The sequence below is a fragment of the Ursus maritimus genome, unplaced genomic scaffold (assembly GCF_017311325.1).
Source record: "Ursus maritimus isolate PB19 unplaced genomic scaffold, ASM1731132v1 scaffold_8, whole genome shotgun sequence".
NCBI classification, from domain to species: Eukaryota; Metazoa; Chordata; class Mammalia; order Carnivora; family Ursidae; genus Ursus; species Ursus maritimus.
In genome coordinates this window covers 5524978-5530468 of record NW_024426996.1, presented here as the reverse complement: position 1 = coordinate 5530468, position 5491 = coordinate 5524978, and the positions used below count along the sequence as shown (strand labels likewise).

General features: G+C 35.8%; 1 pseudogene; it reads left to right on the top strand.

The window, feature by feature from the left end:
* The first annotated feature begins 1920 nt into the window (after positions 1 to 1920).
* Positions 1921 to 4931, top strand: LOC103677970 (annotated as a pseudogene).
* The last annotated feature ends 560 nt before the right edge of the window (positions 4932 to 5491 follow it).

Below are 5491 nucleotides of genomic sequence, written 5' to 3'. Positions count from 1 at the left end.
AATGCTTTTTCCTATGTTTCGAATTTTTGTATTCTATTTTTTCCCCAAATTATCCATCTGCCATCCTAACTTATCCCCCCCCCATTCTCCTTAGCTATTATAATAGTTTTAAAATTGGGATTTTCCTTTGGAACACATCATGATTCCATGTACTACCCCATCCCCTGGCCATTTAACTGAACTTGATCATGGATGGTGTGTCTCTTAGCCAGACATAGCTTAGGTGGTATAGGTTTCATTCTTTTAGTTTCCTCACACTACCATTTTCTCTCCCAAAATCCAATGTAACTTTTGAGAAAGTCAATGTACCTTTAACTTTGCCAATGCTGTTGTAAGCTCTATTCTTTCAGTTAGTTAAATTTACAACAAAAAGCAGTATTTGTTTTCCCTTTTATCTATCATTTAAAAAATGTAATTAGTTTGATTCAAAGTATTTCTAAAATCTACTATTAATCTATGATTTTTTGGTATTATAATTCCTAAATGCCATGCAGTTTGGCTCTGCAAGAATCAATGTGCTGACATTACACTCATGGCTTTGAAGTCTCTCATCTTCCATGCGGTTCTATTCACTCCAGTAAGAATCACCTTCATCAAGCATCAATTTCTCTTTCAGAGGCCAAAACACCCTTGTAATTGCATTTCAAATTAAATTTATAGTTAAGGGATCCTCTTGTGACTGTTAATTACTGGGTTCAACAAAATGAGAAGGGAGGAGGAGAATTAAATTTGTCTGTTCTGTGCTATGTATTTTATATGCATCCTCTCGTTTTAGACTCAGAGCAAACCTCAGAAGGAAGGCGGATCATTTCCTTTAAATAAATGAAGAAAGTGAGACTTATACATACCAAGAAATTTTCCTAAATTCCTAAAGTTGATGAAATTTTAGGCCCTTTTTAATTCCCTGTTCTAAAGAGAGGCAGGGGGATATGGAGGGTAGAAAGAGGGTGCGGAGGGCCGTTTGCCACTGCCAAGAAACAAGGATACTATACTTGAGGTAACAGGGATCCACTTCTTTTATTAATTCACACACGTATAGTCTCTAAATATTTTATCAATATTTGCACAAGCAATGTGTGAGTGCCTGACACATAAAAGATTACATAAGAAAACTGAAGGAACCACTGTGCAAATTAACCCATTCTGCAGATCATGTGCTAATTGTCCATGTACATTTGTTGAAAAAAATAGAACATAAATGATAGAGGAATCATATTAACATTTAATAAACTAAATAGACATGACTAAAAATCACTGAAATTATAAACTGCACCATCATGATCAGGTACATTCTGCTGACAATTTAATTTCTGCAAATATATGGCAATTTGAATTAAAGTGTACATTGCATGGAGTATGAGTGCTTCCTTTTAAGTACTTTGTTATGGCAATATGCAATAACTATGAAACAATAAACAACTCATGTAAATATTGGGAAGGGATTATTTTGAGGGATAACATAAAGATAAAAGCAATAAAACATGATAGGTTACATTTAAGTTCACAGAATTACAAGTTTCTTTTACCACTTGCCCCCCCCCCCCACACACACAAGTTAAACATTAACTGCTGTTATATTCAAAGATGTTGAGTATAGCTTGGAGGGCAATAAAAATTCCATTACTGTAAATATTTAATTTGTATAGAGTCCCAAATACGTGTTCTTATTTATGAAAGGTATAATATAATCGTGGAGAAAGACCAGTAAAACATATAAAAAGATAAAATGCTGAGATTTGGAGATTAAAAGAACACCTACAAACTGGGCTTTGGTACTATCACTTCGAGATGCATTTGTATTAAGACAGGTAGGGGTGAATAGATTCGTCATGTACTAAGAGCAACCTCTAGAGATCACTAGACACTGACTCATTCATTTCCTTGTCCCCACACTCAGGTCATCCTTAGGGCCTCTGGGGGATGCTCGCCAGTGTTGTGCAGTCACTTTGTGTAGGTGGTGGAGCTGGTGCCATGAGAGGGCTCATGAGTCCAACAGAGCCAGCAAGTGCTGGCTTTTACTTCCAGGGGTTTCCACCAGTCAATACCACTCAAGCAATAGCTTGTTTGGTTTGACAAATACAATGGCTGCTTTCCATATGGGTTTTATTAGCTGAGAACAATGGTCTTCTGTGAATTTCAACTCATGTGTCTCTACAGTATGGCCCTGATGGAGAACACCAGAGATAAAGAAACAACCCAGTCATCCATCCTCCTATAATGCAACCCCCCCCACACACAAAAACAAAACAGACAAACAACAACAACAACAAAAAAAACAAAACACTGTTTACCTTGAGGTAGAAAGCAAAGACAAATATGCAGTTTTTTCCTTAATAGTATCAAAGAAAATTTAGTTACTGATATAAGGGGAAAATAATGATGATTAACTTTAATGTAAGAAGATGATTAACTTTTATGTAAGAAATTTATTTGAAATTGGAAAGGTGCATAAAAGAAAGAAGAGAAATTAAATGAAAATATTAAATCCTAATTCATTGGTTTACAATCTTTCAGTAGGAAAACAAAGAATTATGTTAAGAAATACTTACTGTTTACCATATGCTGCCCAGTTCTAAACACTTGACATGTTTCATCTCCTTTATCCACGAGACACCAGAACAAGAGAGGTAATATTATTAGCCCTATTATTAGCACTACAGGTGAGTAACTGAAGCCCAGAGAGGTGAAGTAACTTCCCTGAGGTAACAGTAAATTTCAGTGCTGAGGATTAACAAGGATATTATAACGAAACGGTTCAATAAAGCCAACTGCCCATATTCATTCACATCGATACTAAATGCTAATTATAATAATAGGAGTTAACAAGGAGAAAAAGCATCGTACTTCCTATGGATCACATGGCTCAATTCTGGTAATAACTTTATGGAACAGAAATTTCCATTTTTATCATTTTACATTTGAAGAAAGTACGGCTTGGAGGGGTTAGATAACTTTTTCAAAATCACTCAAATAGTAAGTGTTCAAAGTGAGTTACTTGGACAAACTACCCACTTTAACTCCAGAACTATTTCTCTTATCTACTATTATATGTAATTTTATATTCTCTAAGCAGTCATGTCATACACAGTGTGAACATACACATACTTAGATGTTATTTTGTCATTACTCTTATTATATCTATACAAAAAACAGGAATGCAAGTATATAGGAAAAAAGAAAAGTCTTTGTGCACACTCTAACAGATTACTCCTTTCTGCCTACTCCAGAGAAAGATTCCAAATTTTATGTTGCAATAAAAAGGACTGGCACAAGTTTTAGATTGTTGACCCATGCTGCTTCAAGATTTTTAGTGTGAAAAATAGACATTAAAAGTGGACTTCTACACAAAATACATTGTCCTATAATTTGCTTCCAGATAAACACACAATCGGGTTTTATGCAGTATAAATATATATAATTTAAATAATTTATAATAGCTAAGGGGTTTGAAATAAATAAAAAGTAAGGTTGCTAGCCTTTTGAAATAGTTGCTAGAGTCTGTTTTTCTTAAAAGCCAATATTGCTTATATTAATTTCTCCTTTATCCTATGTAATGTTCAAGGACTTCTAAAAGTGCATACTTTTTAGCCTTTTATTTATTTATACAAGATAATTCTAGCATACATACCACCACTGGCTGTAACAAATGTGACAATGGAACAAATCAAACTATGCTTCATTTATTAAGTTGCAGACTAGTGCTGTTCAGTTTGTAACCGATTTCTGGAAGTAACATATTTTTGATGGTTAGTTGCCTGGCTCTCTTCACAGCTTGAAAAAGATGGAAATGTAGATGTGAGCTACAAAATATTAGTGATATTGCTTGGTTTGTACTGGCCTTGGCCACTCTATTGGACCAGTGCTTAGGAGTCACATTATGGGCTATTTCAGTCCACCGCACAAGCTAAGGAATTCTTTGATTGCAAGACCTCTCCCCTAGGAAGCCACAAAAGAAACTGGCACATCTTCTTGGGACAGTAATTTTAATATTGTTTAAAATTTTTTCATATGCAAACACAGATATATCATGAAAATGAGGGGAATATCTCCAAATTTTCTTCAAAGACTTAAAATTCACATATACAGAAAGTCCCTTACAATTCCATGCCTCAGTCCCCCTTTTGCCATTATCAGTACACTAAATTTGGGCTTCTTAAGACCAAATGTTTGAAAATCCCAGAGGATACCTTGGTAAAATATATGTAGGAGAAGTTATCCCCCCACTGGTAGGGACTAGGATGACAATCTTTATTTTCTTCCCTGGCAAGCTAGCACTGCACAATTGTATTTAGGCCTTTTGTTTTTATAACAAAACTAGTCCACAGCCAAGGTTAATTTTTTGCAATAACCCTTGCCCACTCACAGACCACAATGTAAGCTCACACAATGAATTTGCAAAGATGTCTTATATGTCTTAAGACTACAAATATACACTGGTTGGAGTACGTATTTGAATATTGCTCTCATTTATCAAAAAGAGAGGTGGGCAGTTAGAATCCTAAGAGTTTGGATCTGGTTTATAGATATGTTTTATTTTGTCGACCACATTTTCTTGCAAAAAGAGATCTGGGGTTCTCCCCACCCACCCACTCCACCCAAGCCAATAGCGCTCTCACAAACGGGGGAATGTTCCTAAAAGCTGCCTGACTTTCTAGTGTGGCAAGCACCAATGCCACAAAGTGACACGGTGCAAGAAAGACAAAGATTCTCTTCATGCCCGGGGAAAGCAGTGTTTTGACAGGAAGCAGAATGGCCATGGCGGGCAGAGTAAGCCGACCTTCTGGAAAATGGCTAAAAGTAAATAACATTGTGCTGAGGCTTGAATGCATTGAGCCCAACTTCAGATCTAGGAGAATGCTGGCTATTAAGAGATGAAAGCATTTTGAACTGGGAGGAGATAGAAGAGGAAGAGCCAAGGGATCCAGTTCTAAGCTTCGTATTTTGTTATACTAAGAAGGCAATGAAATCTTGAGGATCCAGACAAAAATCCCATATTATCAGCTTCTCTTGAAACAAAAAGACCTGGCTACAATTTGGCCACATTCTGGGATCAGTGACGATCTGCAGTACTCAAACAGTGAGTGGCACTTCCTGCAGATTCTTTGTTCTTTGGTTGGCCACACTCCCCACCACTCCCTATTATTTATTGATTTCATTCACCTACTCTCATTTATTTCACCTCTGTGGCCCTTAACTATCAAGACAATTAAAACAAGCACATACTAATTTACCATTTTGACGACTAAGTCATCCATTAACTAAAGCTTTTTAGTCAAAATGACTGAACTACTTATGAATGGAAATGGCCTAACTATGAAATATGCATCTCACAGTAGCATTGATCCATTACTTGCCAAATGTCAGTGTAGATACATTATTTTTTAATTAATGGTAAATTTCCAGGTCAAAATAATTAAAGGATGAAGGAAGAGAGAAATTGCTTAGAGAAATTGAAATTGATTATTTACCTTTCCCAAGCACAGAAGCATAA